The 11,008-nt window shown below is 49.3% G+C and overlaps 1 protein-coding gene across 3 annotated transcripts in view; it reads right to left on the reverse strand.

Annotated features, from left to right (window-relative positions):
- Ripor3 (RIPOR family member 3) overlaps window positions 1–3,943 on the reverse strand; it is a 72,206-nt gene extending 68,263 nt beyond the window's left edge. For 2 of the 3 annotated variants that reach the window (XM_036186654.1, XM_036186653.1), the window contains exon 1: window positions 3,767–3,943. The gene's annotated coding sequence lies outside the window, so the exon portion shown is untranslated. The remainder of the gene's footprint in view (window positions 1–3,766) is intronic. The other variant, XM_036186655.1, reaches the window with a different exon arrangement.
- Between the last annotated feature and the right edge of the window lie 7,065 nt (window positions 3,944–11,008).

Below are 11,008 nucleotides of genomic sequence, written 5' to 3' on the forward strand. Positions count from 1 at the left end.
CTATGACGGATGCCCCTTGGATACAGAGAGCAGGACCAAAGATGCAGGGACCACAGGTGCAGAAGCCAAGATGCAAAGACCACAGTGCAGTGAACAAAGTGTGGCCCTGGCAGGAGTCTGGATATTCCTCCTGGAGACAGTCATCCCCCACCCCCTTCTCACCCCAGGGCTGGAGCCAGAGAGCACAGGTTTGGTTGTTTGTCCTTCAGTGAAAGAAAGAAGCAGAGGGCTTGGGTCTGAAACTCCAGGGAGGTGGAGGCCTGTCCATGACAAGATCTCCGAGCCCCTGGGCAGTGGTATGGACATCAGGGAACCAGTGGTGCGGTGCCAAAGGGTTATCAACCAGCTCTGTGTTCACACAAACCCATACACACACACACACACACACACACACACACACACACACACACACCAGTATATGGTAATCAAGAATGTCGATCTTACACTTTACTAATAAAAATAAAATTTCCAGGGTCTGGAGAGATAGCTCAGAGGTTAAGAGCACTGGTGGCTCTTCCAGAGGTCCCGGGTTCAATTCCCAGAACCCACACAGTGGCCCACAATTGTCTGTAACTCCAGTTCCAAAGACTCAAGCCTCCCAATGCTGCCTCCTGGCCTCCTTGAGCACTGCACACATGTGGTACACAGACATACACACAGGCAAAGCATGCAGACACACAAAATAGAAATACTTATTTAATAGCCAGGCGTGACAATGCATGACTTTAATCTCAGCACTCAGGAGGCAGAGGCAGGCAGATCTCTGAGTTTGAGGCCAGCCTGATCTACAGAGTGAGTTCCAGGACAGACAGGGCTACACAGAGAAACACTGTCTCAAAAAAAAAAAAAAGCTTATTTTAAAAAATAAAATACTAATACTACAAGATTTACATAGCCAAGCATGGTGACATACGTTCCTGTCCTAGCCCTCAGGAGGCTGAAGCAGGGGCATCACACACTATTTTTCATTTGCATGGAACCTTTTTGGCAGGTTTTTATCCCGACTTTTGCATGTGACAGGGAGTGAAGGAGCGTGGCTTTGTGGGAAGACTGGTGCCATCCCTTTACCTCAGTGAGTGAGCCAGCAGCTCACAAAACACAGTGTGGGAATTCACTGGGTCACCAGAGGTAGGCAGTGCCTTTCCTGTGCAACTGGCAGGCAGCAAGAAGGCAGAGGCAGGAAGTGATGTTTCAGTGAAACCCTTCACACTGGCCACTTTCACAAACCCAACAGTAGACAAAGGAACAAAGCAAGCCCCAGGTTGGATCTTTGGGCAGTTTCCCACCAAAGCCAACTTCAAACTTCGGAGATGAAATCACTGACCGTGGAAGCGGGAAGAGCTGTGCAGTGACCTGCCACCCTTCTGTGTTCCTGTCATTCAAATGTGATAGGACGCAGCTCAGAGGCTTGGAAATGACACAGTGAGTTGTGTGGGGCCAGGTCATGGCTTGGAGATATACTACATGCTTAACACAACTGAAGCCCTGGCTTTGTCCCCAGCACAAAGAAAATGGTTTCCAAAATGCCGGCTGCGGAGCCAGAGAGATGACTCAATGGCTAAGAACACCAGCTGCTCTTCCAGAGGACCAGGGTTCAAATCCCAGCACCCACATGGAGGCTCACAACTGTCTGTAATTCCAATCCCTGGGGATCCAATGTCCTTTTCTGGTCTCTGAGGACACCAGACTACTTGGTAAGGCTATCTCAAAACAGCAAGAGCTGGCACACAGCTCAACAACAGAGCACACTCCTGCCCTGTGCAAGACCCAGAGTCAATCCCCAACACCACAAGTAAAAAGGAGAAGTGATGAGCTCTGTGTACTTGTTACCTGGTTTAAGCAGAATTTATGGTGAGTTTACATAATTCTGGTTTAGCAACCAGTTCTCATACAATTCCTAAGATTCTGACAGTGGGCTTCCTCAGGAAGGCTCCTACCCCCCTGTGTGGGAACCACACAGCAAAAAAGTCCCCTGTCAGGTGAGTTTAGACCACTCAGTGGGTAGAGGCTTTTGCCTTCACAAGCCTGGAGCCTTAGCTCCATCTCTGGGACCCACAAATAGCAGAAGCTCTGAGACCTATAGATGAGATGACTAGGCAGGAGCCCAGCCAGCAAGGTCTGGCATATCAAACCCCGGGGTGTTCTGCCCTGAGGTCTCCCAGCCTGCCCGCAGCTGACAGGCCAGCAGCCATGTCTCCAAGCCCACCAGCGGTCCTGGTACTCCACCCTCCCACTGTACTGGAGTTCTCCCCGATACCTGTGGAGCAGGATGATGGACTGGAGTACTCTCCAGGCCCCACCCCTACCTACCATCCCCACCCTCGCAGGTCTGGGAGGACATCCAGCCTAGGGCCTTGTGCATCCTAGACAAACACTTTGTCCTGACCTAGTATCCCTGCCCTAGGACTGCTCCTGCTGGGAGTCCCAGAATCCAGACTACAGAAATGAGAGATAGTATCAAACAAACCCATTATCTGGCAGATGGGGAAAGTGGGCTAAGATAAGCAATTGGTTAAAGTCACAAAAACCAGGTTCCCTGGGACTGAGAGGGCTCTTGGGACACAGCTCAAGCCTCCAATTACCCTCAGTGCAGGGGCTTCTGAGTCCACCCCAGGAAGGGAAGGAGGTGTGGGTCCACCCCAGGGCTGCTGCCCAGTGGAACATTCCAAAGGAAGACAGGCCACATCTGGGTGTTGAGACCTTCACCTCTGGCTGGGAGCCTGGCCCTGGGGGCTTCCCACCTGCTGCCATCCTGCTGAGGACTTCCTGGCTCTGGAATGTAACTGAACCTCCTTCCTAGTGCCCAAGCTAACTTTGTCTACAACCCACACCCTGCCCACTGCCAGCCACCGCCGCCGCCGCCGCCGCCGCCGCCGCCGCCGCCGCCGTAGCAGCAGCAGCAGCAGAGACGGATATGCAAATAGCCTGCCATGGTATTAATACGAGATTCCCCCCAGGGGAGGCGTGTGGAAAGTGCTGGTGTGTTTCACAATTCTGTTTTGTCCAGAGGAGCCGCGCAGGGGCCCAGAATGATTTAAAACAGATTTTTGAAAAGGCAAAATAAAATTGGAACAAAACCTAGTCAAGGCATGAGCCACACTCCCCACCCCCAGCTCTCTCCCACCCCTGACGGCCATCCTTTTTCTCTCAAGTCCCTGGGGACCGTCTAGGCAGCAAGGTGAGGCAGTGGCAATGGGCACTGTCCTCCCAGCTAGAGCAACCACCGCCTTCCTGACAGCTGGAGGGGGCTTGAAGAACTGAGGCTGCATGCCTCCTCTGCCCCTTCCTAAGGCAATAGACAGTCTAGACTACTCCAACTATGCCTGGAATAAAGACGCGGCTCCACTGCTTGTCAATGGCACTGATGGGTTGTGTGACCTAGACAAGTCGCTCCATCTCTCTGAGCCTTTGTATACAAGGATGGGGGGTGGGGGGAGTCGTACCCTCTACCAGGAAGGGGGAACCCAGGGGATTCCCTAAATATTCCCTGTACCAACCCGCTTCAAAAGTGCCCAGCACTATGCCTGAGACATAGTGTCATGCAAGAGCCCCCTTAAAGATTTTCCGGATAACTACTCTATTTAAAGATGGACAGAGACACAGGAAGGCCCAGAGAGGGAAAGGAATTTGCCCAAGGCTACACAGCACTGTTATCTCGGCTCGGATCCAGACTCCCTCTCCTGGTGCTCCAGGTGAGTGCGAGGAAGCGGCCCCTCCTCTCTCTACCTGCATGTTCCAGCCTCCTGGGGACCGTGTCGTCACTCACCGTGGAGCAGGTCTGGACCTCCCGGACGGAGCCCCACGGTCCTGCGCCGGCTGGCTGTCGCTGTCCGCGGGCAGGCGGAGCTCCTCGCAGCCCGCTGGCCACCGCGAGTGCTGGTTCTGGGAATGCACTCGGTGGCCCCTGTATCCGGCTGTCCCCAGCTCTGGCCGCTGCGATAGAGCTTATCTGGCGGTGTCAGGGTGCAGCGGCCGAGGGACCCGGGGTTCCCGGAAGCCTCCAGCCCCGGCCCTGCGCCCCCGGATGCCGCGCTGGCCCGTCGTGTCACAGCGCTGCGGGGACACTCCCCTGCCGTAGCTGTAGGAGGCCACCTCCTACTCCCATCTTTGCTGATTCCAAGTCCGTGCAAGGCTCGTGGCCCCCGAAGACTCAAATTAATTACGTGGCAGGCGGAGGTGGGGGGTCCGATGCCTGCCTGGCCTGGGAGGGAGCGGAGGGGACGCCTGGAAGTTTCTGTTTACTGCGCTGCGCGGGGCTGCAGCTAATCACTCACAGGCAGGGTCGGGCTCCCTCCCTCCAGCATCGGCCTTTTTAGCTCCTTCCGAGCCCTAGCCCCTTTCCCCCTAGCCAGGGACCGGTCTGAGCTGACCTGGTTTCCCAGCAGGGGTTCCCCGCTGCACCACCTCTCTGTTGGGTGGGGATCCAGAAGGAGGGTCCCAACTCCCTCAAACACATTTGGTTTTTTAATCTTGTCTTTTACATTCACTCACTCACTTACTCACTCACTCCTTCATTCATTTGTGAGGAGAAAGCACATGCCAGGACACACTTTGGGGAGATTGCTCTATTCTTCTAACCTGTGGTTTCCGGGATCCAACTCAAGTTGTCAGGCTTGGCAGCAAGCAGTTCAGATTTTTTAATTTTTAATTTTTTTTTTTTAAATGAAGTCTCTGGAGTAGCCCAGGCTGGCCTCAAATTCACTGTATGGCTGAGGAAGACAGACTCAAGCCAACTATCATGCCCAGCTTGGCAGGAACTTTGAACAGCAAGAATGAACATTTCCAAACAATGGAACGCACTCACATACATACATACATACACACACACACACACACACTGTAAACGGGTTGGTACAGGAAATGGAGAGTCACTCACCTAGCCATTACATAATAGCTAATTGAATAAAATGAAAGCCAATTGGACTACAGGGCCTCAGGCAACCCTTCGCTGGATGCTTCAGCCTGTGCCTGCAATCCCTGCATTCAGGAGGCTGAAGCCAGAAGGTGGTAAGTGGGAGGCTAGCCTGGACTACATAGCAAGACCCTGTCTCAAGCAATAACAGCAACATAAGAGCAAAAATAAAAACAAAATCTGTACCTGCAGAACAATGAAACCACAGGCCTCTAATCCACACTGCTGGGTGTGTAGTCCCCAGGATGGGCTGAGGAAGTGGCTCAGTGGGGAAAGAGCCTGTCTTGCGAACACTAGGGTTTGGGTCAATCCCCAGAAGACAGTATTGACCTCCTGTCATACTGCCTGGGAGGGCAGACAACGGCCCTGTCTGGGAGCCAGCCCAGCCTGAAGTTTCAGGCCAATGAGAGACTTAATTAACGAATGGTACCTGAGGAAGGACACTTGTCCTCTGTCTTCCACTCACATGTGCATGCATGAAAACACTAGTGTGGACACACACACAACAGGAACAAAACGGTGGTTTTTAAGTTGCTTGATTTAATTGATTAAGTCAATTAGTTGGTTTAGTCACTTTTTTGCAGTGTGGAGGCCTCCCACACGACAGGCAAGTACTGTCCCAGTGAGCCACACCCAGTTTTCTTTGCACTTTTGGGGACAGGATTTCTCCTGGTTGCTCAGACGAGCCTTCAACCTCAAGTTCACGCTGTAACTCAGGCAGACCTTGAACTTGTTCTTCTGCCTCAGGCTCCAGAGTAGCAAATGTCTGGAATTACAGAACTATAGTACCAAGCCCTGACTCTCATTTTATGTTTTGAACACAGGAGTCTCAAACCAGGAGTGGCAACTCACACATCTAATCCCAGCACTCAAGAAGCTAGGACAGGAAGACCAAGAATTCAAGGCCAGCCTGGGCTACATGAGACCCTCTTGCTAAAACAGAAAAGCCAGGTTTGGTGGTGGGCATTCCTAATTCTAGCACTTAGGAGATGGGGGCAGGGGGATCAGAAGTTCAAGGACATCTTTAGCTACATAGCAAGTTTGAGGCTAGCCTGGGCTACAAGAGACCATATCTCAAAAAGAAAATAAAGAAAAGACCAAGGTCTTTGGGTGTTGTCCAAGTTGGCTTTGAACTCCTGGGCTCAAGTGAGCCTCCCAAGAAGCAGGACAACAAAGTAAATATAATCTTGACTGTATAGCATGCCCCCTAACACACTAATGAAATGAAATATGATTAAACTAAATATATGAAGCCAGAAAGAAGCCCTGAATGGCTGTGAACCAAGCTGAAGCACTTCCTCTGTGCACACACACACACACACACACACACACACACACACACACACACACACACACAGGCAAATACCCATACACATAAAATAAACTCAACAAAGCTTCACAAAGAAGTCAAGGCAAGCCTTGGGCTTGAACTTCACCTTGGAATTCTGTGAACTGAGAGGGTGTTCTGGAACCTGAGCAACAGTGAGCTACCACAGACCAACAGTCCTCCAGGTTGGACAGCAGCTGGTCATCCCAAGTGGCTGAGTGTCCTAGGGTACCTCCCCAATCACAGGGTTCTGTGCTGGTCCAAAGCTCACTTTCAGCAATACCATCTTCTCAACTAAACCATGGGGAGCACTTGAAGGCACAAGAGCAAGTTCAGAGGTCACAGGAAAGCTCTGGAGACAGCCAGTTCCCATGTGGCATGCCTTCCCTGTCTCCTTCACTGCCCAGAGTTCCTGACCTGTGCTGAGCTTGTTTTGTGATACCACGGGACTCCTCCAGGGGGTGCTGTCCCATTCTGCACTCAGCAAATACCTGCTGATGGAGGAGCCCTTCAGGGCAGTCACTGTAGAACACAGATGACATGCTCCCAGCCCTGACTCTGTCCTCTGGTTCCTGGCATAACCAGATAGATGACAGGGTATTTCCTGTGGGGGAGTCCCACCCGGGTGGGACCCCTGCTGACACCAATATCATGTGACATGGTGTTATTCTGTAGACTGAGCACTCAGCAGCCCTGGGTCTCCTAGGCACTTTCTCTTCAGGCAAACCTCTTTCAGTCCCAATGGACCTGGGAAAGTCTTCCTTCAGAACAGGCCTGCCTTTCACACCTCTGGCTAATTTCTCTTCCCAACAAAGAAAGAGTTAGTGTAGAAACAGCAGCCCCAGGCACAGGTCCCTGTCACACAGAATCTAGTAGAAATCAAGTGGGCCAGAGATTATACCTGCCATGGAGATGCCCCCTTTGTACATGTGCACGTGTGTGCGTGCGTACGTGCGTCTGAGTGCTATAGTGTGCATTTAGAAGTCAGGGTCAATTCACTCAGGTCACTGGGCTTGATAGTGAGTACCTTTACCCACTGAGCCATTTTGTGGACCCCCTATTTTTAATATTTTAAAGCTTAAAGATGGATCCACCTGATAAGGGAAAATGAACACAACCATAAGGACACGTGGAATTTAGGTAATGACAATGTGTTAGTATTTGTCCCTTAGCTGTAGTGAGCCTTGCACAGTGGTGGAAGTGGACCATGAGGCAACTATAAGAAATCTATGCAGAACCCTCCACACACAACAGCATTCCTAGAAATGAAAACAAAAAGTTCATGGCGCATGGTAGCCAGTGTATCTGGAAGATAGAGACAGGAAGAACTCAAGACCATCCTCTGGAACACAGTGAATTCAAGGCCAGTCTGGGCTACACAGTGAGTTTAAGGCCAGCCTGGGCTAAATAAGGCCCAAACAAAACAAAATAAATGGTCATTTAAACTTTGGAGGGGCTGGAGAGATGGCTCAGAGGTTAAGAGCATTGACTGCTCTTCCAAAGGTCCTGAGTTCAATTCCCAGCAACCACATGGTGGCTCATGACCATCTATAATGAGATCTGGTGCCCTCTTCTGTATACATAATAAATAAATAACTCTTTAAAAAAAAAAAAAAAAGCCAGGCGGTGGTGGCACATGCCTGTAATCCCAGCACTCGGGAGGCAGAGGCAGGTGGATCTCTGTGAGTTCGAGGCCAGCCTGGTCTACAAAGCGAGTTCCAGGACAGACTCCAAAGCTTCATAGAAACCATATCTGGGGGGGAGGGGGGACAGGACTTCGGAACTCCCCCACCCCCTTATTTTTTGTCTGGATATGTAACCCAGGTTGACCTTAAATTCACTATGTAGCCCAGGCTGGCCTCAAACTTAGGGAGATTCTCCTACCTTAGGTTTCAAGTGCTGGGATTTTGGACATACATTATCATGCCTGCCCTAGAATGTTTTAAATATTTCCTTACTTATTTTGCAGTGCTGGAGATAAACCTAGGGTCTTGCACATGCTAGACAAGGGCTATCACTAACCACACCCCAAGCATTACAAAATACCTTTAATGGGCTCACAGTAGAGAGAAACATACTTTTATTTATTTATTTATTTATTTATTTACTTACTTACTTACTTACTTACTTACTTACTTATTTACTTATTTATTTTTGAGCTGAGGATCAAACCCAGGGCCTTGTGCTTGCTAGGCAAGCGCTCTACCACTGAGCTAAATCCCCAACCCGAGAAACATACTTTTGTTTTTGAGACAGGATTGTAGGCAGAGTTTTTCGACAGAACTGCTGGTTAGCTCTGTCCCACCAGCTGCTCCCAAATAACCACACAGAAACTTAATATTAATTATAAATACTTGGCCAATAACTTAGGCTTGTCTTCAGCCAGCTCTTACAACTTAAATTAACCCATTTCTATTCATCTGTGCACTGCCCCAAGGCTCGTTAACCTCATCTATGGACTTCCCATGTTGTTTCTTCCCCGTCTGGCCCGTGACTCCTCAGACTGTGCCCTTGTTCATCCCAGCTTTCTCTCTGCCCTGAAAGTCCTGCCTAGCTACCAGCCAGTCAGCTTTTTAGTAACAATGAAAGCAACACATTTTCACAGTGTATAGAAGAATTATTCCACAGCACAGGGTCTCTCTACATAGTCCTAGAACTCACTAAGTAGACCAGGCTGGCCTTGAACTCACAGAGACCCACCGACCTCTGCCCACCTCCTCTGGCATTAGAGTTGTGCACCCCATGCCCAACTGAAACAGCCTTTTTTTTTTTTTTTTTGTACCAGGCCAACAACCAGGTCCCATATCATGAAACAGAGACTTATTATCAGTTTTGAATGCTCAGCCTAGCTTAGGCTCATTATTTTTGCCTAGTTCTTTTAACTTAAATGAACCTGTTTCTGTTTATCTATCTTTTGCCTCTGGGCTTTTGACTTTTCTTTCCATCTGTGTATCTTACTTTCACTGCTCTCCTGTCTGCGGGCTGGTGGCTGCCTCATTCTCTCCTCCTCCTCATTCTTCTTTCTTTTTCTTCTTGAGCCTAGATTTCTCCTCCTATTTATTCTCTCTGCATGCCAGCCCCGTCTAGCCCTCTCCTCCCTAGCTATTGGCCATTTAGCTTTTTATTAGACCAATCAAGTGCCTTAGGCAGGCAAGGTGAAACAGCAACACATCTTTACATAGTTAAACAAATGCAGCATGAACAACTTTACACAATTAAAGTAATATTCCACAGCAAAAACAAATGTAACACTTTAAATAGTTAAAATAATATTCTGTAACACTTTCTATTTATTTTTTGTTTATTTTACTTTTTACATTCTTATTTATTTATGTATTTTATGTATATGGGTATTTTGTCTGCATGTACATCTGCACACCAGAAGGAGGCATCAGACAGCTGTGAGCTACCATGTGGGTGCTAGGATGGAAACTCAGGACCTTGGGAAGAGCAGTAAGTGCTCTTAACCACTGAGCCATCTCTCCAGCCCAACAGCCATTTTTGATAGATTTATTTATGGGATAAAATAGAAAAAGAAGCATGACAAATGTCGACAGTTGGTGCCCTGAGGGTCTATGGGTATTTTAGGTACTATCCTTTCAATTTTCCTTCAGGTTTTTATTTTGTCAGAATAAAACTTGAAGTGGGGCATAGCAGCACATGCCTGTAATCCCAGCACATGTGCGGTTGGGCAGGGTGATCAGAAGCTTTAAGTCATCATTTATGGTGGTGTGAAAGACAATGGCCCCCAAAGGGAGTGGCACTAATGGGAGGTGTGGCCTTGCTGGAGTCGGTGTGGTCTTCTAGGGGCTTTGAGGGCTCATATGTAACCAAGCCACTCTCAGTGAGACAGACCACTTCCTGTTGCCTGCACAAGTCAAGATATAAGAACTCTCAGCTCCTTCTCCAGCTCCATGTCTGCCTGCATGCTGCCATGCTCCCCACCATGACGATAATGGACTAACCACTGAAACTGTAAGCCAGCCCCAGTTAAATGTTTTCCTTTCTAAGAGCTGCTGTGGTCATGGTGTCTCTTCACAGCAATAGAAACCCTAACGAAGACACCAGCTTTGACTACATGAGATCCTGTTGGACCGGAAAGGTGACTAAAGGGTTTAAAAGCATTTGCTCTTGTGAAGGACCCAGGTTTGGTTCTCAGCACTCACATGACAGCTCACAACTGCCTGTAACTCCAGTTCTAGGGGATCTGACTACTAGCCTCTGAAGGCACCTGCACATACATGATGCACAGATATACAGTCAGGTCTACACACACACACACACACACACACACACACACACACACACACACAAAATCATAAATCTTTTTTAAAAACAAAAAATAACAAATTAACTAGGAAATGTAATTAATTAGCAAATATATATCACCATTATCATCCCCTAATACTGTCTTTCTCTCATCTCTCCGCAGCTGAGAGAACTTTAATGTCAAGAGCCCCATGGCATTGTGGGGTCCCATGCCTAATTCACATGGGAAAGCTGGATAGAAGCCCAGTGACCAGGCTAGCTGAACTCTTTGCAGTTTGCCCCTTTCCTGAAAATGACAGAGACGTCATTGTCGTCGGGGTGTGCAAGGGACCCCTGTGGGGGAGGGGCTGGGAGATAGTGACCAGGAGGAGGCCCTTATCAATGGCAGCCGCTTTCAGCGCTGACCAGGTCAGATTATCTGGTCCTCCCTGGAGATAAATGTCCTAATGCATCAGCCCCTGTCATCTCTGTGTTCTCATCTGACCCCTCTGGAGCCTCAG

Source organism: Onychomys torridus, chromosome 4, assembly GCF_903995425.1.
Source record: "Onychomys torridus chromosome 4, mOncTor1.1, whole genome shotgun sequence".
NCBI classification, from domain to species: Eukaryota; Metazoa; Chordata; class Mammalia; order Rodentia; family Cricetidae; genus Onychomys; species Onychomys torridus.